The following is a 24908-nucleotide window of genomic DNA, read 5'->3' as shown; positions in this document are numbered from 1 at the left end:
CAAATTTAAAAAATAACGTCAAAAATGATAGGAAGTAACAATCACTATTCCTTAATATCTCTTAACATCAATGGACTTAATGCCCCAATAAAAAGACACAGACTAACTGAATGGATACGTAAACAGGACCCTACATTTTGCTGCTTACAGGAAACACACCTCAGGGTCAAAGACAAACACTACCTTAGAGTAAAAGGCTGGAAGACAATTTTACAAGCAAATGGTCTCAGGAAACAAGCTGGAGTAGCCATTTTAATATCAGATAAAATTGACTTTCAACCCAAAGTCATCAAAAGAGACCCTGAGGGACACTTCTTGCAGGTCAAAGGAAAAATACAAAAAGAAGAACTGACAATCCTGAACATCTATGCCCCAAATGTAAGGGCACCCTCTTTTGTAAAAGAAACTTTATTAAAACTAAAAGCACACATTGCACCTAACACAATAATTGTGGGTGACTTCAACACTGCACTTTCCTCAATGGACCGATCAGGAAAACAGAAACTAAACAGGGACACAATGAAACTAATTGAAGCTTTGGACCAATTAGATTTAACAGATATATATAGAACATTCTATCCTAAAACAAAAGAATATACCTTTTTCTCAGCACCTCATGGTACCTTCTCCAAAATCGACCATATAATTGGTCACAAGACAGACCTCAACAAATATAAGAAGATCGAACTAATCCCATGCCTCCTATCTGATCACTATGGAGTAAAAGTGGTCTTCAATAGCAACAGAAACAACAGAAAGCCCACATACACGTGGAAACTGAACAATACTCTACTCAATGATACCTTGGTCAAGGAAGAAATAAAGAAAGAAATTAAAGACTTTTTAGAACACAATGAAAATGAAAACACAACATACCCAAATCTATGGGACACAATGAAAGCAGTGCTAAGAGGAAAACTCATAGCCCTGAGTGCCTCCAAAAAGAAAATGGAGAGAGCATACATTACCAGCTTAATGACACACCTGAAAGCCCTGGAACAAAAAGAAGCTATTTCGCCCAGGAGGAGTAGAAGGCAGGAAATCATCAAACTCAGGGCCGAAATCAATCAAGTAGAAACAAAGAGAACCATACAAAAAATCAACAATACCAGGAGCTGGTTCTTTGAGAAAATCAACAAGATAGATAAACCCTTAGCCAGAATGACCAAAGGGCACAGAGAAAGTATCCAAATTAACAAACTTAGAAATGAAAAGGGAGATATAACAACGGAAACTGAGGAAATCCAAAAAATCATCAGATCCTACTACAAGAGCCTATACTCAACACAACTGGAGAATCTGGAGGAAATGGACAATTTCCTTGACAGATACCAAATACCAAAATTAAATCAGGACCAACTAGACCATCTAAACAGTCCCATAATGCCTAAAGAAATAGAAGGAGTCATAGAAAGTCTTCCAACCAAAAAAAGCACAGGACCAGATGGCTTCAGTGCAGAATTCTACCAGACCTTCAAAGAAGAGTTAACACCAATACTCTTCAAACTATTCCACAAAATAGAAACAGAAGGAACACTACCCAATTCCTTCTACGAAGCCACAATTACGCTGATACCAAAGCCACACAAAGATCCAACAAAGAAAGAGAACTTCAGACCAATTTCCCTTATGAACATCGATGCAAAAATACTCAATAAAATTCTTGCCAACCGAATCCAAGAACACATCAAAACGATCATCCACCATGATCAAGTAGGCTTTATCCCAGGAATGCAGGGTTGGTTCAATATATGGAAATCCATCAATACAATCCACTACATAAACAAACTCAAAGAACAAAACCACATGGTCATTTCATTGGATGCTGAAAAAGCATTTGACAAAATTCAGCATCCCTTCATGCTTAAAGTCTTGGAGAGAACAGGAATTCAAGGCCCATACCTAAACATAGTAAAAGCAATATACAGCAAACCGGTAGCCAGCATCAAACTAAATGGAGAGAAACTTGAAGCAATCCCACTGAAATCAGGGACCAGACAAGGCTGCCCCCTTTCTCCTTATCTTTTCAATATTGTACTTGAGGTACTAGCTCGGGCAATTCGACAACATAAGGAGGTCAAAGGGATACAAATTGGAAAGGAAGAAGTCAAACTATCATTATTTGCAGACGACATGATCGTCTACCTAAGTGACCCAAAGAACTCCACTAGAGAGCTCCTACAGCTGATAAACAACTTCAGCAAAGTGGCAGGTTATAAAATCAACTCAAGCAAATCAGTGGCCTTCCTATACTCAAAGGATAAGCAGGCTGAGAAAGAAATTAGGGAAATGACCCCCTTCACAATAGCCACAAACAGTATAAAGTATCTTGGGGTGACTCTTACCAAACATGTGAAAGATCTGTATGACAAGAACTTCCAGACTCTGAAGAAGGAAATGGAAGAAGACCTCAAAAAATGGGAAAACCTCCCATGCTCATGGATCGGCAGAATCAATATAGTTAAAATGGCCATTTTGCCTAAAGCACTATACAGATTCAATGCAATACCCATCAAAATCCCAACTCAATTCTTCACAGAGCTAGAAAGAGCAATTATCAAATTCATCTGGAACAACAAAAAACCCAGGATAGCTAAAACTATTCTCAGCAACAAAAGGAAATCTGGGGGAATCAGTATCCCTGACCTCAAGCAATACTACAGAGCAATAGTGTTAAAAACTGCATGGTATTGGTACAGTGACAGACAGGAGGATCAATGGAACAGGATTGAAGATCCAGAAATGAACCCACACACCTATGGCCACTTGATCCTCGACAAAGAGGCTGAAAACATCCAATGGAAAAAAGATAGCCTTTTCAACAAATGGTGCTGGTTCAACTGGAGGTCAGCATGCAGAAGAATGCGAATTGATCCATCCTTGTCTCCTTGTACTAAGCTCAAATCCAAATGGATCAAGGACCTCCACATAAAGCCAGACACTCTGAAGCTAATAGAAAAAAAACTGGGGAAGACCCTTGAGGACATCGGTACAGGGAGAAAGTTTCTGAACAGAACACCAATAGCGTATGCTCTAAGAGCAAGAATTGACAAATGGGACCTCATAAAATTACAAAGTTTCTGTAAGGCAAAGGACACCATCAAGAGGACAAATCGGCAACCAACAAATTGGGAAAAGATCTTCACCAATCCTACATCAGATAGAGGGCTAATATCCAATATATATAAAGAACTCAAGAAGTTAGACTCCAGAAAACCAAACAACCCTATTAAAAAATGGGGTACAGAGTTAAACAAAGAATTCTCACCTGAAGAACTTCGGATGGCGGAGAAGCATCTTAAAAAATGCTCAACTTCATTAGTCATTAGGGAAATGCAAATCAAAACAACCCTAAGATTTCATCTTACACCAGTCAGAATGGCTAAGATTAAAAATTCAGGAGACAGCAGGTGTTGGAGAGGGTGTGGAGAAAGAGGAACACTCCTCCACTGCTGGTGGGGTTGCAAATTGGTACAACCACTCTGGAAATCAGTCTGGCGGTTCCTCCGAAAACTGGGCACCTTACTTCCAGAAGATCCTGCTATACCACTCCTGGGCATATACCCAGAAGACTCCTCACCATGTAATAAGGATACATGTTCTACTATGTTCATAGCAGCCCTATTTGTAATTGCCAGATGCTGGAAAGAACCCAGGTATCCCTCAACAGAAGAGTGGATGCAAAAAATGTGGTATATCTACACAATGGAGTACTATTCAGCCATTAGAAACAATGAATTCATGAAATTCTTAGGCAAATGGATGGAGCTAGAGAATATCATACTAAGTGAGGTAACCCAGACTCAAAAGGTGAATCATGGTATGCACTCACTAATAAGTGGATATTAACCTAGAAAACTGGAATACCCAAAACATAATCCAGACATCAAATGAGGTACAAGAAGAAAGGAGGAGTGGCCCCTGGTTCTGGAAAGACTCAGTGAAACAGTATTCAGCAAAACCAGAACGGGGAAGTGGGAAGGGGTGGGTGGGAGGACAGGGGAAGAGAAGGGGGCTTGCGGGACTTTCGGGGAGTGGGGGGGTTAGAAAAGGGGAAATCATTTGAAATGTAAATAAATTATATCGAATAATAATAAAAAAAAAAAAAAAAAGAACACAAATATCTTGTCCAACAATTGACTTGCTCTGGTGTTTGAACCCACGTTAGTTAGATCTGCTGCCCAGGTCACACCTCAAGTGATCCTGGTCTAGGATCCCCTTAATGCACTGGTTGATAGTTGTATCTGATTTCTTGCAGTTTTATAAGCAGTCCATTGGAAATATGTTCGAATTCCAGAGACTTGGGCTTCACCATAGTCTCTCTTGCCCCGCAGTGCTTGGCTTTCTCTAGGCAACCAGGCTATCAAGAGAACTTCTCTGTTGCTTCAAATATCGTTACCTTTTTCCTTACCTAACTAGGATAGATTCACTCGCATTTACCTCCCCTTGCATTACATCGAGATGATTAGAGATCTGCAAATCTTTCCTGTGGAGCAATATACGTTACCATAGTTTCAAAGCATCACACTCGCTATTGTTAGCCACAGTCAAAGAGAAGGGGATTATACACCAGAGGATGAGAATCCTGGGGTTTCTCAGGATCCTGCCTACCAAAGTCCCTTTCCTCAGGCTTCCCATTAAAATATTGGGTTCCTCTGAAAACAAGAATTGTCTAAGCTTCCTAACTGCCTTTCAATTTCTATAAATGCTCGGGCCTCAAGGCACTGGACACTGTCTTACCACAGTATCTGATTGGTCCTGTGCCATCTACATACAGTGTCTGCAACTGTTTTTAAAGTGTCAGTGTTGGGTCCCTTTCCCTGCCATTTGATGAGTATAATAAATACTTGTCACAAATGAAACTCACACAAAAGCAGACTGTGTGATGTCAATAGCAGATACATTTTTTATAGCAGTAATGTAGGTTGATTTTTGAAATCTTAAATTTATTGTTAGTACATATATATATATATATATATATATATATATATATATATATATATATCTTCAAAGCATTTTTAGAAAATCACAGACATCTGAGAGTCCTGTTTTTATTCCAATGAAAATATCTTTAACCAAGAAGTTGAAATTTCCAACAAAATATAAAAGACTAAAGAAAATAGAGGCAATAAAAAGTACTATTATTCTCAGTGAGGTACTCCATAAGCCTGTTGATTTGGGCAAATTTTTGAACCTTACCCTGACAGTTGCAAGGAAAGTTCACCTCTCACACTGCAAGGAAAGGCTCTGGACAGCTGTCTGAGGCTTCACGTACATTAGTTTCCTTCTTGGTCTAGGAAGCTATTTTACATCACTTTTGATACCATTTTTAAGGGTAAACTATAAGAAATACTTAAGTCTGGAGAAGAAATCTACATATAGGAATTCAGATTTAGTTTTAGCAATAGGTCAACATTCCTATAAGCTAAACCAATGTTTTCCCTTGGTGCTTTTTAAACATTAATAAAAAGTAACTAGTTTTGCTAACTTGTTAGTGGCCTTAACACTGAAGACTAATGTACTTACTGAAAATCTAAAGAGCATTTTGATTATTATATGTCTTACAAATCACAATGCAATATTTCATGGTTTTCAAAAGAACTTCTCAACTATGAAGCTATTCTTTTTAGAGTAGTGGTTGAAACAAACAATCAGCTTCCTTCATGCATGAACTAAATTTCTCCAAATTCTTCCTAGTCAATAAATCTTCAATCAGATAAATGATTAGTATTTTTAAAAGAAAGTTTCTTTATTTTCACAGCTATGAATCTCGTGTTCATAATTTAGAAGTTATTTGTATAACTGGTCATCTCAAAATAGATCGGTTTATACTTTTGTAGCACATTGATTTACTAGATCAATTGCATCAAATAACAGTATTTTACTGTTTTATTTTCTGCATTGTGTGCTTCTTAAAAATCTTATAAAGAAATGTTCTTGGAGATATCGTTGGCAACTTTGGAACACTACGATGTTATAGAGAAATATAACCTAACCTGACTGCATGGTATGGAAACTAACAATTTTACTAATTTTGCTTGTGCCACAGATGTACCCAGCTACCTCAGTGCCATTTCTAACATAAGTTTGATATCTTCTGGTTAAAGTAAATATGGAGAATTTTTTCAGTAGTCTTTCAGACCTACGGGAAGTCTAAACTATGATGGGAAGCAGAGCTGTCAGTTAGCAACTTCAATAAGCACCAAGCATGAGATTAACTTAATTTGCTTGTGACCATTTACTATTACTTCTGAAATGTCAGAGCATGAGAGTAAATTTGGGCTAGGTTGCTTATTGAAGAATGATACTTTAATTTTTTGTATTGATTAGTTTATTCAAGCTCACATAGATGACACTGTACAACTATACAACTACAATATGAACATTTTGTAGTTTTCATCTGATTTTTGTAAAATCTTAATTTCCATTTATTTATTTATTTATTTATTTATTTATTTATTTATTCATTTATTCACATTTTTGCCTCTGGACTCATTTGCTTCTTGGTAGATTTTATTTAACCCAGCTGTTTCTCAAAGATTTGTTTTTGTTTCCTGTGGAAGGGAGGTAGATTGCTTGCACAATACCCCAAGTTCCAGAAATTTGTAACTTGAGCAATAGAGGGCAATTTTTCAGTCTTTTTACCACCAGTTTTCAGAGGGTCAAATCATTCAACTGCATTTAATCAAAGAAACTCCTAAATGTTCAACAAATGAGTGCCGAGAGCTTCTGTGAAGCAGCCTGCTGTTTGCTGCTCTGAGTGTCCCGGAGTGTAGAGGAAAGTTCCACCACAAACACATCCAGGAAACACTTCCAGGAAAATCCAGGACATCCTGATCATATTTCAAATACATTGTCTCCCTAGTCTAATGATTTATCATAGTGCCTTGATATTCAGGAGAGCTTTTTTTTTTTTTTTTTACAATTATGGATTCCACATTAGTGAATAACTTTTGAAAAAGGCTTACTTTCAATATATTGTATCCTCTTTTTTTTTAAGAGTATTGCTTAATCAATGGTGAATGTCAGACAAGAAATTTTTCAGTAATGAAAAACTACACAATGTGGTTCATCAACAAATATAAGGCCATACATTAGCAGACTAAAAATCATTTTGAGGTTGATTGTTGTACTGGATTGTTTTGTGTGTCAACACAAGCTAGAGTCATAAGATAGGAAGGAGCCTCAGTTGAGGAAATGCCTTCATGAAATCCAGGTATGAGATATTTTCTCAATTATTCATCAATAGGCTCCATCGTGGATGATACCATACATGGGCTGGTGGTCTTAGGTTCTCTAAGAAAGCAGTCTGAGTAAGCCATATAAAGAAAGCCAGTAAACAACATGCCTCAATGGCTCTGCATCAGCTCCTGTCTCCAGAAACCTGCCCTGTTTGAGTTCGCATTCTGACTTCCTTCAGTAATGAAAATCAATGTGGAAATATAAGGCCAATAAACCCTTTCCTCTCCAACTTGCTTTTCAGTCATGGTGTTTTGTTACAGAAATAGAAATGCTATGACAATCCATAATATTGGTCCATACATCTTTAAGGTTTTCTTTACTATAAAAACTTTACAAATGAAAATAAATAAGAATAACATTGTTCTGTGATAGTAAACTTAGTTATTGAACACTAGAGATATGCTTGAGAGCATGTGGGATGCTTTTCTAAGCTAAATTCGGTACCTGTATGGAAGAGAGATTTTGTTATTTATAAGAACACTGTGTGTGTGTGTGTGTGTGTGTGTATGTGTGTGTGTGTATGTGTATTTGTAGTAGAGTGTAGTGTAGTGTTGTGCACATATGTGTATTTATATGTATTTTCAAAGTAGTTCAAAGTGTTTTAGAGACCTTAAGATCATATTCATAATATGGCAATCACCAGATTCATGAAAGATAAGCTGTTACCTGTAATTAAAGCAAAAATAAGAGAAGTCTTTTTCAATGAAAGGTTGTATGTGTCCAGCTTTGTGTCATTCTGGGAAGGCTTCCTGGCTAAAACTCTTTCCTAACACGAATCAGTTCAGTGGTTCTAATAATGAAGAATAATTAAATCCAAAATAGTTCTATACCTTGTCAAAGGTTGCCCAGTTAATTAGTGGCAGAACTCTGAGTCATGCAAGGATTTTCATTGTCCAGCCACTTTCTGAAACATGAATGAAATGCTGTAGTTCTAAGTTACTAAAACCTGCACAGAAATCTTTAGAGAAATTAAGGTATTGTTGCTTCTTCTTATACTCAGTGTTCTCTGATCACTCAGTATGGATAATGTTTATAAAATATCCATGGCATATCTGAGAATATGCACAGTAAATATTCAGGTTTTAAATAGTCAATGAAAGAGCTTGTGTATTTGGTTTAATGCATTGGCTCTGAGGCAGGGTCTCAGGCTGGCCTGGAACTTAAAGCAATTCTTCTGCCATGGCATTGCGAGCACTGTAATTACAAGTGCACATCACTACACTCGGATTCTTCAAGGATCTAAAATGGCCTAGGGAATGTTGCTTCTCACCTGGTCAAGACCGCATATTCCCTATCTACTCATATTCATTGGAGCATGCTCATAACACTGAACATCATTACAAATTGTATATAGGAAACAAAAAAATCAAAGTTACTTAAGACTGTGTGCCTATGAGAGACTGTTGAAACAACATAATGAATGATAAGGGTGAGACTTGCCTTCAGAAGCGTCAATTTCTTCATCTTCACCATTCTAGATAGTCAGTATCCTCCTTTTTGTTGATATCAAAATATGCTTTTAGGAAAGAGTGGTTTTTTTGCAACTTACTTTATTATCATGTTTCACAACATACGTATTTGGTTGTTTTAGTATCTGTCCTGTCCGATTAAATGCAAAATAGTAAAGGCCACTTCCCTATTGAAGTACATTCTCATGCCTGCATAGTTCAGAAGTGGTCAACAAAGACTCGGGTCCATAGTGAGAAGCACTTATCTTTAAACACTTGAGGGACATGTATGGGTATATGGTATATAGGATGTACCATGCATGGGGGCTCATGGTGAATCCTGAAGGTGAGAAGTACAGAATTTGGCTACATGTGCGAGGACTTGAGTGAAAAATGCAATTAGAAGAGAATAAGAAAAAAGAAATAAAAGAGGTACAATGGAAAGGGAGGAAGGAAATGTAAGCAGAGAGGATGGAGTCAGCCTAGTTCAGTGAAATCACAAGAAAGCCTTTGCACAGGCCCTATTGTGGGGCTGTTGACTTACATTAGATAGGTGCCACATCCTATTTCTTTAGAACATACTGCGGAATATGTGGTGACAATCTCAACTGCATGATGGGTGAAACAGCTGGGGCGTGGGACTCAAAGACATCTGTGCTCAGCTCCAGACAGTTATTGCTACTCATTTATATCCAAATTCAACTCTCAAAAATCTCAAGCACCTATTTACTGGGAGAAATAGTAGGGCTTGAAGACTTCTAACATGAGAACACATCACACTTTGAAAGGAAATATATTTTAAAAAATTTTCAAACCTTTATAATACATTTCACTCTTAATAAAGTCAGAAATTTTTACTTGTTGTTTGAGACAGAGTCTCATTTTATAACTGCGACTAGCCTGAAGATGTCTCTAGGCCAAGCTGGCATTGAACTCACAGAGATTCACCTGTTCTACTTCAAAAGTGCTGGGATTCAAAATCCCAGAGTACCCAGATTCAGTAACTTATTTTAATAAAAGCTTCATATTTATGCCAAGTGATCAATTTAACTAACCCAAAAACATTGAATTATAATATTTCTTGTTTTAGTAAAATCAGAAAGATTCTGCTATTTCTCAAAACAAGAATATTTGACTGTAACTTCATTTCCCTTTTATTCTGTATCATAAAAGCCCTGTACCAAAACAATCCTTATTTTCTTGATAGTTTCATGTGTCTTATTTCACAAAAGGAGAAAGATTAAGACTAGAACTAGTTCCTAGTATCTCCACACCAGTTTCCTCTGGGAGTGGGCCATGCAGAAACTATTTGTTCCTATACTCATTTAAATATTCCAGCCGAGGTATAAGAAAACCCAACTTCCATGTTAAAATCCACATCTGCTTATGCTAGAATGAAAACCCATCTGAGAATCAATGAAGCACATGGAGAGTATCTAATTAAATCCCCATGCCATTTCCTTTAAAACTGTCAAATTGAAATTGTAATCGTGTATTCATTCACCCCCCAATGGTGTAGTGGTAATTTTAGAAGTGGGAATATTTAAGCAATGAGACCCAACAGTGTGTGTTTTGCTAGGATATCAACAATGGTGGATATTTCTTGGGTATTCAGCCAGAGGTCTGGAAACAAAACCTCTCCTAAATAGTGAACCACAAAAGCTTTTCCAAGTATACACCCACACTAATAAAAAACACAAAATCCTGTGTGGAGAATAAGAATTCACAGTGAATGTACTTATTAGGAAATAACAAAATAATCCTAAACTAATGAAAATAATACAAGGGATTGGCACATTAAGTCAAAGTGAGGGTGATGTGTACCATAAATCAAAAGTCAAACTGAAGGTTTCTGGCACTGAAGTCACAGAAGCACTCCAAAATCTTATTTTGCCTGCTATCCTTTGTCATCTAATTGTATTCTTGCCTTAAAGGCTTCTCAGCTAAAATCTAATAGTGAGTATAGGAGGATCATTGCCTTGTTTACTGATACCGTACCTGTTGCCTTTTTTAGAGGGTGGCACATAGTCGAGGATGAGGCTCTTTGGAATATGAGTTGAAGTAACCGCATGTTCTTCTCCCACACAAAAACTCATGAAAACTCAGAACTGCAATTGTCTTAAATAACAAATAACAGACAACAGCAATCACACAATACAGTTAATGTACTGGCTGTGTGCAGTCACATCCTAACTTAGGTCAGGAGCATTCCTGTTTTGAGGAATGTTCCAAGTTTTAAAGGAAAATCTTCATCTACTTGTTTCTGGGATACAGTACAGTTTACATAACCTAAAGCCATTGTTAAGCCTCTTCCCTTGATACTCTCACTGACTGAAGGACTGAATAAAGAACCAAAGAACAACAAAGAACCAGGAGACTATGGTAGCATTGTAAGTGCCTACATATGCAGATGTCATGCTTTTACTCACTTCCTGTCATTTTAAACACTCCTGTCCTGCCCTCTTCTATAGGAATAGGAGTCTGTCCTATAACTATAGACCAGGCAGGAAAGGTCATTGCGCTGGAGCATCAATAGAAAACAATGCAGCCAGGAGCAGGATTTGAGCAGCTGTTTGCCCATCTCTACACCAGCCAGAACTCCACACAAGTGCCTCTCAAAACACTTTCCTCAGTCAAGCTAGGCCACCCTTCAAGGTCACCATTTGAAAATATAGCAACAACAGAGACAAATGAGAAAGGTTTCATTGTCCTGCATGTGTAGGGTGACCTTCAGGGAAGAATCAAGAAAAGTAAAGTTGACAATGAAAAAAAAAAAAAAAGTAAAACTTAATACCAGTTCTGTGTAAAGCTGTATAGAAAATGGAGTGGACTAAGATTCATGCAAATCAGAAGAGTAACTAGGCAACATGTGGACTTGCTTCCCAGAGTCCTCTCTGCTTCGCTTATCCCTGTTTGTCTTTGGCTATCCCTGTAGGTGTTGCCTTAGAAGTAGGTGTTGGGATGTCTGGGAACTCAGGAGAAAGGGAAATGGCCCCACTGCTTTCATTAAATTAAATTTCTCCTCTTGTCCTTCTCTAGTGGTACATCAGGAGTACCAGGAGAGGAAAGACAAAACATAAGTCACATGCTACATTCTGGTCCCTACTCTAGACACCCAATGCCTATAGAGAGCAACAAAACGGTAAGACAACTTAATAAAATGTCACACTCCTGAATCAACCGTAAGAGCTGAAAACCATTTAAATAATAAGAGAATCCATAGACTGCATATCTTCACAATAAATCAAAACTCTCAAATCAGAGTTCACCCCAAAGTGAACAAATATAAGATTATAACAAAATCAAAATGTTAAACTCAGATAAAAGGTTAAAAAAGAAAGATAAAGCATGAGTATTATGGGATATTTCAAGCAGAGGTCAATCACATTGAAAGTTTTTTTTAAAAAAAGTATTGTTTGGGCTCCTATGTTTTCAAAATCCTATTTTTGTGGTTGTTTTATTTTGTTTTGCTTTGCTTTGCTTTGCTTTGCTGTTATTTTGTCTTCTTTTTGTTTATTTGTTTATTTGCTTGGTTTGGTTTGGCTAGATTTTTTTCTATTTAACAAAGCACACTGTTTTAATATCCATATACTCCTGTTCTCCCAAGTTAGTGATAAATTTCTAAAATCTTACAAAAATATTACACAACCATATTGTCAATCCTCATTGGAATAACTGCAGAATTACACATTACTTATCAATAATGTCTAATACATGACCCAAAGTTAAAATAACAAGTCTTATAGCTTTATTTTCAAGAGTTAACTGAATTTTGCAGATGTGAAAGTATTATTACTCAATCAAGCATTTAACATATGCTTATTTAACCATAAACATATTTAGCCATAGATGGTTCTATTTTATTTTTTGAAGTGTTATGTATTAAACCAAGGTCCTCGCAGGTACTAGTCATGTGCTCTCTACTAAACATCCAGCACTATAGACGCACAACATAGGTTCTAAGAGCATGGTTTGTTTTTATTAGAATAGAATTTGCTTTTTCATTTTATATATATCATAACAGTGAAAGAAGTGTATGACCATTAAAATAAATGCTCTGAGTTACCAACAAATTGGATTAAGAAGTAGTAATTTTATAACATTCAGATGATTCATTCTTTCATATACATATTTCTATTGAACTGGGCCATTGCTAAAGATAAAGTATTATTTCCAGTCTAAAATATAGGATTCTGCTGTACTATATGTGTGTTAATTATGAAAAGAAGCTCTCTATTTAATTGGTCTTAGTCCAGATAAAAGATATATAGAAGATATGCAGGTTCTAGGCATTTGAGATAACACCTTGCTTTTATCCAGAGAAAAAAAAAGCAAAGACTTGTTAAAATGGCCACTGTTTTAATTAGGAATGTAGTATCATGAAATACTTTTTATTTATTGTTTTTACTTTATCTGTGAAAAAATCTTGCCTATTGAACATCATCTAATCCTGATGTTACTCAGATAGTTAAGTAAAAGCATTGCTTTCTCAGCAGTACTTAGAAATTAAACTTTACAAGCAGAACAAGGGCTTAACAAAGAGATAGGGATCCAAATTATGCAAGTGAAAAACTTAACATGGAAGTCAAAGTGCATCTTGTTTACTGTTGTTTTTTTGTCACATCTGTGGAATCCATTCTTGTCCCAGGCATGCTGAGATATCAAAGGTGGGTTAATATGAAAACTATTGTCTGTTAGAGGCGGGTAAAGTCAAGGCTAAGAAAATTAACCTAACTGTTAATCTAGCTATGTGAAATTCATAAATTATGTTTAAGAAGGAATTGCAATGTCGAATGCAATCCTGACGGTGCTAATTTGCAAGGGGTTCTGTAACTGTTTGAAGGAAGTCAGGCTCAGTAGTGGGAAGGGCTGCAGGGAACTGCAAGAAAGCAGTCCACTAGGTAGATCTCCATGCCAGCATTGCCTGGGACTCACGGTGAAAAGATTATATACTATGGCCAGAGATAGCTACCCTTCAGATCATTAACACACAAACCTGACCAAGGAGGTCAAAATGTCAGCATGCTGAGACTGGCACTAAATCCCTGAGCTGGTGAAGACATAACTCACATTTCTCTTCTAGTTTTAGTTCTTATTGGCTCTAACTTACACAGAAATGTGCCTACAAACTGCAAGCTTGCAATTACTAATGTGAAATAAGACAAAAGAACTAGGAAATCTACCTTTTGGTGTTATTTATCTCATGAATGTGCATGCATAAACATACATCCACAGTTAGGTGCTTGTTATTAATTTACTATGAATGATTTTCTCCAACTAGGGTGTTTTATTTGTCTAAATTTACTTCTATGAAGTCTTAAAACATGAGGAATCTGGCCATCCCAGTGATTTATGCCTATAATTCTAGCACTTGGAAACTTGAGGCAGGAAAGGTAAAATCTGCAATTTCAAATCCAGCTTCGACACAGTGAGTTCCAATTCTAGTGCGGGCTCCAAGTAGGAGTCTTTCTCAAACACATAACAAATTGTAGCTCATACTAATATATATGTTAATATGTAATTTATATATAAAATATATATTATTATTTATTATCTTTGACATTAAATATATTACCTAAAATGTTCAAAATGAGTAATCTTACTTAGAAGATTTATGAATTTTTACATGGATCGTGGGAGTTAGAGGGAAAACAGAAGTCTGGAATAAATAGGGAAGACATACACATTTCCAAATTTGATTTTCCTAAATTTTAATCCTTTAGTTCTTGATTTAGTAAATGTAAACTCTAACCTTCTCTGGTGATAATGTTTCCGGAACACAAATATAAAAAGACCTGGTTATGCTCCTCATTGGTTCGTTTACTCAGGAATAAGACCTGGATTCCAAGAGACTGAACAAAACACCGAGAGTACAACATGTGTTTCTCCTGCGTACTTGTGGATCCAAGGTTCCTTAAGGAGTTCAAATCATTGATTCAAGAGGTATTAAGCTTCTGAAAAAAAATTGGCTTCCAGAATCAGTAAGTGCTGAATATCTCTGATGGATACCCTGGAATTTTGCACACACTGACACATGATGCTCTACCGCAAGCCAGAGTGCTACAGTTCCACACCAGCTGTCTTGATGCTTCTACATTTTTGTGTACTTCCTTTCCAGTTAAACCATACAAACACTTCCATGATTTTCATTTAGAATTTATATTAGTGCTTTTCTAATTGATGAGAGAAAATACCTGTCAGGAAACAACTGAAGAGAGGAATGGTTTGTTTTGACTGACAGTTTCAGGAAGGGTTCCATCTTGTCACAGTGACAGTCTTGGTAGCCAGTCCTAGAGCCCGCTAGTCACATGGCATCCACAGTTAGGAAGTGGAGAGTGGTGCATGCTGACATTGAGGTGACTTACTCTTCTGTATTCAATCCAGAATCCCGCCAAGCCCATGATACCACTCACAGTGAAGATGGTTCTCATCACATCAACTAGAATAATCCAAATAATCACCCCAGGCATACCCAAGGGCTAAACTAATCTAGATGATCCTTGCTAGGAATATGCCCTGGGATGAAGATCTGTAAAGATGATGTAATAACTATTACAGAATCTGTTTAAATAATACTCGAATAGCCCTCCAGCAAGAAGCTGTGATATACTCCAATATTTATTAGTCTGGCTTAGAGCCTTCAAGAAGTTCTCATTACCACTGTCTATTTACCACTGTAAATTCTCATTACCATGGCCTAATTACCATGGTACATTATTTAATCCCAACAGTAAGGAGACAATGGCAGGCAGATCTCTGGGTGTCTGGGGTCAGCCATAGAGCTAGTTCCAGGACAGCTAGAGCTACACAAAAAATCCTGTCTCAAAATACAGAGAGGCAGGGAGAGGAGTAGAAGCAGCAGCAAAGGATGAAGGAGGAGGAGAAGGAAGAGGAAGAGGAGGAGGAAGAGGAGGAGGAAGAGGAGAAGGAGGAGAAGAAACTGTGATCAAAGAATGTAAGATTTCCCCTAAATACAAAAATTTGGTGTAAGAGTATGAGGAACAAGATTATTATTCCTGCTAGTTAACATCAGCACATCTCAGATGGATAAGATATAGCCACTTCTCTCACGTTGTTTTCCCTGAAAAGACAATAATCAGATGGCACTCTGCAGTCTGAGAACTGAAATGTCCTAAAACCAGACAGTGTTAATGAGAACGTCTTGAAGGCTCTAAGGCAGAGTAGTAAACATACACAACCCTCAGCAGTTCAAAAAAAAAAACATTTCAGAGAATTAAGGGGTACTTTATGTCAACCTTTGCTTTTTCTGGTGCTGTCTTCAGAATATAAGATTCAGACCTTTGACTAAGGTGTCCTAATGTACTTCGTTAAACTAAAAATACTTTAAAATTCCCTGTTGAGTGAATTAAAGTGAATGCATTCATTTGGTAGGTTATATATACATATTTATTTATCCCAACTTGTTTGGAGAATTACAGTAAGTTTTTCATCTCTTACAACAGATTTCTGTGTTAAAAATGGAAATTTGGTGCTGATGAGAGGTCTCAGTGACATAAGCATCAGAGAGGACCAGATATTCTTCTTAAATAATATGTAACATTCTTTTCTGTATTAGCACTGATATAAACATATAACTTAAATTCTTTTTAAATGTCACTATTGGACTTCAGACCCACACAACAAGAATCAAACTTGGCAACAGAAACTTGAGGAGTTGGCAATCAACTCTGCAGGCCTTCTGAAGTTCTAGTTCATAGCCATCCCTTCACTAAACTAACACAGTACGCAGCCACTCTCTAATCTGTGTTCTTAATCTCACACCCACCTTATGCAAACTTCTCCTTGCAAAAGACCAAGACCATAGCAGAAAACTACATCCAACCAAAATGCAGAGTTGTAGAGTCCAATCCCAGTGGACATATGTACAAAACAGTTTCAATACATAAGACTCAGAGAACACCAGGAAACAAAGGGAAAACGACTGTATGAGCCAGAGGATCAGGGAGTTTGCTGTGAGACTGTGTCTTCCAGGAATGTTAGAAGCTAAATCATAAAGTCTTACCAGCATGCCTGCCTAAGATGAGCTGGGTAAGTACAGATATAAAAAATATGCAAAAATAAGTGGGTAAAAGCCCAGAAGGGCTCGACCTTGTACAAAAAAATTATAGAAAACTAAAGGATGCTGAGAGTCGGTGAAGTGGTCTTCTTCAGGGAAGACACGTCAATTGGTTATGTGGTACTAAATGTCAGGCCTGCAAACAAGTAACATATAAACTGAGGGGCTGCATTTATGTATTTAGGAATATATGTGTACATAGTATATGTATACATACACATATGCATGTAACAACACTATTAAAGAAGCCATAAAGTTGAAAGAAAACAAGGAGACGTGGATGGGAGAGTTCAGAGAAAAGAAAGGGAAGTGGTACATAATGGAAACAATCTCAAAATATTAAAGGAAATAACTTTTAAAAACATATGTTGTTTCATATATAGATCAATGCCCAAGGCAGTCTAATAACTCTCTAATAGAACTTTCTAGAATAACAACAGCAGAAAAACCACAACAATACGATTCTGGGCAACTTAATGAACTTAACTGTTGCCAGTCACAAAAATCAAATAAGATAAAAAAAATCTTAGAGGGTTGTGGGTATAGAACACCGACACTGACTACACAAGACCCCAGGTTCAATCGCAAAGACTGTAAAACCAAAATGAAATAAAACCTTATTTTCACATGATTTCAATTTATTAAAACACTTTATTTCAAATGTATTGATTAAACATAAGTATTTTATCAGAACAAGTGTCCAGACCATGACAAGTTAGAGTCCCCATACACCAGAGTCATTGCCAGGTGTAAATCAAGTAGTAGTTAAAGTCCTATCAGTGGAGTATAATTTATGAAGCTTCCTCTGCATTAGTACAATTTCCAAAGGTGGCTTGGTAGCAGTGATTTCATTAATTCCCTAGAATAACCTGACTCATTATATTCAGATAAGACTATTTCAAACCTTAAACACCAGAAGCTAATGCTGACTTCAGAGGAGATTGAGACCTTGTGAATTATTTAAAATTTTTAGAAATCTACAGAAATCAAAGTCATTCATTTGCCAGTAATTCTGCTGCCGGATAACTGTTCAAAACGCTTTATGACATATAACCCTCCTGGTTCTCAAACATGCATGTGGCAGAAACACAGAGTGGGCTTATTTTGCTCTGGGATTGCCACACCATTAGGACACTAACTAGTATGTTATGGCGATTGTAATAGACTTTGTAGACTGGTGGAAAATACATCTAAAAATAACCGTGCCGTTTCTGAGCAAAAGCAGAGGTAATTGATGTTTCCTAGAAAAATGATCCCACCTGGCTTTGTAGAAAAGCGGCGTGAGTGTTTCCGTGCAGGTAGATCCAGAGCAGAGCTTTGTCCTCGCTATCGCAGCAAGTCTCTGAAGCCCCAAAGCAAGGTTCATAGAGTTTCGTTCGAATGCTCCACTTGAAACTCAGATTACACTATTTAAGTGGCCGATGGAGTTCTATTAAAGGCTCCCTGCGGCTCAGGCATTTTCCCCCCATTATAATACATTGCTGCAGATACAACACTGTAGATGCTCTGTCATTTAACTAATACAGCTCAAAAGGTTTCCATCTCTGTGGAAGCTTCTAAATTATGTCATGACAAATAAGGCAAAAGAATGTTTATTTGGCAAACACATCACACGACCTATCAGCATTAAAGTACTAGTTCTGTATTTCAGCTTCCGCCATGCCATAGGTGCCGAGCGGAAAAGCACTAGACGTGTTACAAACATAAGCAACTTTGGCAGCAAGCGCATTTGTAAATGTGCATTTGTAAACTTTAAGTGCACCGCCATGCTCTAACTTACACCCTTCAAATGTCAAACGGGGATGCGGGCGGCTCATTACTCAGCTTTTTCTTTGCCCTCCAAGAAATTGGTAGGCAACCACTGGGATATTTTTCCCTCCTTTAGGCGACCTGCAAAGCAGGAAAATGAAGCAATTCAAAGGAAAGCAGTTTCCAGAAGAAAATAAAACATAGGTCCCGTGGTTGAATTGTTTGGAGCGACTTTTTTCAACTCTCCTCTGAAAACAGGGTTAAAGATGAATGCCAACGCTGACTTGGGAAGGGAAGTTATTTTCCAAGCATTCGCCTGCCCTCTCGGCTGAGGCTGCGCACCCTTGTGCCCTATACACTTCGGCAGCAAGCGCATTTGTAAATGTCCATTTGTAAACTGTAAGATGCACCAGTGCCTTGGGTTTTAGAACCAGAGAAGCCTGAACTCCACATCCACTGGCCTCAACATCATGTCTCATAAGCTATTAGACAAATTGTTTGCCTGAAACTATTCACATATTTTTTACGTCTATAACATCTTCATCTTTGTGATTTAAGTTCTTAGCTTTTGAACTAAAAAAAAAGAGAGAAAAGAAAAGAAAAGAAAAAAGAAAAAAACTAATATCATATTTTACAGCCACATTCTGTAAGTAAGGAAATTAAGAGTCGCTGAACTTGCATTGGTACTATCTTAAACGTAGAACTGTAACAGAATTGAGCACAGACTCCATGACGCCCCCACCCCCACCCCGCACCCCGCCTTCACCCTGCCAGCTATTTCTATCCCAGTATTCAGGACTTTACACATGCTTTGTTTTTGCCGAGTATGCCGACCTTGCTAATGTAAAGAGTTATTTTCATTTTTAACCCAAACAAATCTTTATTTAATCCAGCATGTTAGAAAGTGAAGAGGAAAAATATGTCAAACAGCTCGTCAGGTCAAATATATCTTGCATCTGTTATTTTGAAACTTTGTCCCTAGTTCTCCTGAACTGCTTCTACTTTTCTCCTGTTCTTGTATTTCCCTTCTGAGCTGAAGCAATGTGTCTCCCTCTAGTCTCTACAATTCCATGAGTACCTTGGAAGAACTACAGGACTCAGGAGACCATTCATAAGTGCAACCCCCTCCTGCATTAATGTTGTCTAGGAACTACTTCGAACGACATTTTTTTCTCTACACAATTTACTTGGTAGTCTAAAAATTATAGTACTTACAATGAAAATGTGTCTAAAATTATTGTAAAGTTTTAAATGCAGATTGTATTTATTTTAATTATAATATGTCATAGTATAAAGTTATATTCTTCTATTCAGTTGCGCCTTTCACTAAAAACAAAATACAGAAGTCAGTTAGTATTGTGGCTGTAATTATTCACTAATACTTAGAAAAGCCTCAAAGAACATTGTCACTTAATAAGTATCTGTGATATGAATGGATAAATGCTTCCATTGACCAAACTGCATCTCTTCACCTTCCTGTATTCTTACACCCCAACTGTCATATATGGTGACTATCAGTATGAAATACTATATCTAAGGCCAATGTAACTACTTTTTGTACACTGTACCATCCTTTGTCAAATACATACTATAAGACTCATACCTAGTCAAGGTAAAAATTCTTCTTCTAATGTCCCCACTATCTATTATACTCTCAAGTAAGTTCCACAGCAATACAATAATGTGTTAATCTCTATCATTGTGACAAAGAAGTCTTAACCTGATAGATTCCTCAAGTTTATCTCCATTTCTCTATTTTTTAATTGAAACAATTGTCATACTATATATTTTATCATTTTTCTCTTCCCAAATTCCTCGCAGATCCTCCTCATCTGCATAGATGAACTTTGTGTTCCTTATCTTTTGCTCTATCTTTTCAAAAATGAATAAAAACAAACACAAAAAAACAAAGAACACTGAAACTCACACCTACCTCACAAAAACAGAAATCAAAATCTACAAAAGAACAATATGACAAAAAATGCCCAACCAAAGCAAAATGAGATCATAAATCTACAAAAAAAATAACACTGAGTTTAGTTTGTGTTTGCCAAATACTCCTGGGCACTGAGGCTGCCTTAAAGTGTGGTTAGCCCCGCCCCCACCCCACCCCCACCCCGACCCCAACTATTTCCTTCCCTCCCCTTCTGCTTTTTATTTTTTATATTTTTATGAAAGAAAAAGTTGAATCTTTCTGATGTCTCAGGGAGATTAAGAGTCCATCATGGGGGGGAGGGGAGGGAAAGCAGCAAGCTACTGGTCTCTTGTTTCCATTAATTATGGCTATAAGCATACATGTATATACATACATATTACTAAATATAGCCTGCTCAGTTTATACAATAGCATATATGTTTTCAAGTTTGACCATTTGGTATTAGATGATCAATGGTGCGTTCCTCCCTGAGGAAGACTCCTCCTCTCACCTCGGCATTCCTCAGTCGTCTGTAGTCTGGGATGAGGTTGAAGCACTTGGGGCTTTCCGTCTCCTTGTGGCATATTTATTATTCCTAGTTGGGCAGTTATATTGGAGAGACTTCATATTAGAGAGATTTCTAGAAGACAACCTTATAGCAAACTCAGATTTTGGTGGTTTATCTAGTTCTAGGAAAGTCTCTATTTCGTTGAGGTTTTCCACCTTAGTGGAATGCAGACCAGTGAGGGCTCTGTGCCTGCTGCATGTGCATGCTGCATGTGCATGCATGTGCCTGTTGCAGCAGTCTCTGTGAGTTCATATTTGCATAGGTCATGTTGCTTTGGGATCTCTTGTTCTCTGGTTGTCCTCCATCACGCCTTGCCTTTGCCTTCACAGTTTCTGCTTCTTCTCCCTGGAATTCCCTGAGGCATGAAAGGAGGGATTTGATGAAGCATTCCAAATGTTTTTGGCTCTCTGCCTAGTGTCTGTCTGTAGGTGTCTGTATTTGCTCCCATCTACAGAAGGAAGAAGGATCCTTATGACCTCTGAGCAAGGGAATGATCTATGAGTAAAGCAAAATATCATTAGGAGTCGTTTTATTGCTAATTTTTAGTAGTATTTTGATTTAGTAGTATTTGATTTTACAGTAGATCCTTTGATTATCTAGTCTCAGATCCTGGGTCACCCAAGCAATCTTGGTATAGGTTCTATCTCACAGAGTGAGCCTTCCATCAAACCAGATATTGATTGCTTACTTCCACAGACTTTGTAGCCCCCTCCCATTTCAGTAGAGCAATTTTAATATTTTTGAATTTGTAAGGATTTCGTTTTGTAGCCCAGAATGTGGTCTATTATAGGAAATGTGTGTGCTTTTGAGAAAAATGTGTGATGTCAATTTAATTCTGCTATTTGTTTGCTTTTTGACCAGATGACATGTCAAACGGAGAAAATGGGGCACTAAAATCACTATTAAAGGAACGGTGAGAATATGTGCCTTAAAATCTAATCATCCATGTTTTATTTAATATGATTTTGTTATATATGTGTTAGGATAGTAACATCTTATTTTATAACAATAGTTCAATTAATTTGATTAAAATATCTTTTTAAAAATCTCTTCTGATTAATTTGTTTGAAGTTTGTTTTATCAGATATTAAGATACAGATTCCTGCTTCTTTCTTAGTTCAACTCAGTTGGAAAGTTTTGTCTATCTTCTTATTCTGAATTGATGCCTATCCTGACATTCTTATTTCTTGTTGACATCAGATACATGAATTGATCTGTTCAGTCAGCTGTGTCTCTTGACTGGAGAAAAAAAGACTATTGATATTTAAAGCCATTACAGAAATGTTTGTGCTAATTGTGGTCATTGTGCTGTTGGTTTTTGGTGTTATTGTTTGTGTTGTCATGTGTACTCATGACAACACAAACAATAACACCAAAAATTATAAAATAATTAAAAGTTTATGGATTTATAACTCTACAGTCTGTCTGCTGTGCTCATTCTTTTTCTCAGACCAAAGTATTTAGGTTGGTTTGTTGGATATAAATGTTTTTAGGCTGTTTGGGTCATCAGAAGTTTTACTTTGTCCTTCAATTATGGCAGAACATTTTGCTGGGTATAATAATCTAGACCATCAGAGTCTTATAAGGCTTGAAACTCATTGTTCCAGGTTTTTTCTCACTTCCAACATTTCTACATAGAAAGTATTTCTTATTCTCATAGGTTTTCCTTTACATGTAATTTGTATTTTTTTTTCTTTTACAGCTTTCAATATACTTTCTTTGCCATGTATACTTAGTGTTTTAATTATATGATGAAGGGTTTCTCTTTATCTTGTCTGTTTGGTGTTTACTTTGTTTCTTTGTATCTGTTCAACTGTGTCTTTTCTCAGTTTGAGGAAGATTTCTTCTGTGATTTGTTGAAAGGCTGCTCTATACCATTGATTTTAGATTCATCTATGCCTATAATTTGAATACTTTGTTTTTCTTACATGGTGTCCAATATTTCATGCATTTTTTCAGTACATTTTAAATATTTCATACTTCTTTCTTAATTGGCCTAGATCACCTGCTCTATTCCGATATTCTATCTTCTGCTAGATTCATTCTATGTATAAGGATTTCTTTTGAGTTTTCTAGTTGAGATCCTGCATGTTTCAATTCCTTCTTTATGTCAGCCGCATTCCTTCCAAATGCTTCTATCTTCTTGTTGTATTTTGTTCTCCAATTTTGACTATTGCTGTCATTTACATAAGCATCATATTTGTGTTTATTTGGAATATCTAGGGTACTTATTCTCCTAAGGTTCTTTTTTCCCCTTAATTTTAATGAGCTGTTTCTTTTTGTCTTCTAAAATTCCGTGAATTCTTTGATAATGTTTGTGATCATTATTTAAATACTGTATTCTGATGTTCATCTAGGTAATTCTTATTAACAAACATTTCTACTGTGTGATAGGTTTGGGAGAAATTATAGAGACTTTATCTCCCATGCTGTTTATATGTTTGTGATGAAATCTGGTCATGTGGAATTCTTTTCTTAGTTCTAAGTCTAATATGGATTGAGAAGGTTGAGACAGAAAAGCAGTTGAGCAGGTGTGTTGACTGGTCAGGCTAGATGCTAGAGAAGCATCTTATCTAGTCTCTTTATATGAAATTTTAAGTAATTGTCTGTATTTCCTGATTATATTTTTCCCATTACGTTTCTTTTTTTTCTACTAACCGAGAATACAAACTGTAAGAAAATGGAAATATTGTCTAATTTTTATGGCTATATGCCAATTCTTTGACAGTTCACTTACCATGTTTGATACTTACATATATTGTACCAGGTCAATGACTCCTCTCAATTATGAGAATATAGAGAAAGGATATACCATCATTACAGGCAAAGTTATTCTGCTTCTTAGTCTGCACAGAAACTGCAAAGAACATAATGATTTCAAAGGGAAAATGTATTTATGTTTTGAGTAACACTAGAATTTGGTACCACTAGATAAGTACCACACCAGATTTAATACAATATGAATATTTTAGAAAATATTTTATTTTAGTCCTAGAATTGCTGAAAAGTATGTATTTATAAACCCTACGTAATATAAAATTCAGAATTTAGTAATTACTGTGTGGGGAGTACTAGTCATACAGATCTGCCCCAGCCATCTTCAGAGACATCTTGTAAGACATGCACCACATTTGAATTTCTCTAATACATGCAATGAAACCCATGATACTTAATAAATTTAACAATAGAAATTAATGAACTGATCATGGATATAATCATTTCTTTTCAATGTCAAAACTGCAAGTTTACTTCCTTCTTTTTTTGTCTTTCCTTTTTTATTTTGTTATTCATGAAACTTCTCTAAAATATAAAGTCAAAAATCAGCAAACTCTACTATGAAACAGAAAATGAAAGAACTATTCTAATATTTGATTTTCCGGAAAGTTTTGCAGGTTTTATGTAGGTAGAAAGAGAGAGAGAGAGAGGGAGAGAGAGAGGGAGAGAGAGAGGGAGAGGGAGAGAGAGAGGGAGAGAGAGAGGGAGAGAGAGAGGGATAGGGAGAGGGAGAGAGAGAGAAAGGAAGAAAGTAAGGAGAAAAAGAAAAATTCCACTTAGATTTATAGCAATCCATTATTTTATATGTACCACCCTGCAATTCTCATATTCTCTCCAGGCTCTTTTTGCTTCATTTAAATATATTTTCCTCTCTCAAACAAAGGTTCTCCTTATGACTTATGACCTAATTATTATTTAACGGATTGCTCATGTGACTTCGGACTGCACCTGTATCCTCCTGCCAGCAGAGTCAACTTAAGTGTGAGCCCATGCAATTGTGGTTGTTCTTTCTTTTTTCACTTTTGAAAATGATTTACTTTTTTCTTGTGAATTTGTGGGTGTTTTTTTCCTTGCATGTGCATCTGTATGAAGATGTCAGAGCTCCTAGATCTGGAATAACAGACAGTGGCTAGC

Source organism: Apodemus sylvaticus, chromosome 16, assembly GCF_947179515.1.
Source record: "Apodemus sylvaticus chromosome 16, mApoSyl1.1, whole genome shotgun sequence".
NCBI classification, from domain to species: domain Eukaryota; kingdom Metazoa; phylum Chordata; class Mammalia; order Rodentia; family Muridae; genus Apodemus; species Apodemus sylvaticus.
The sequence above is the reverse complement of the archived record's forward strand: the minus strand, read 5'-3'. Positions refer to the sequence as shown.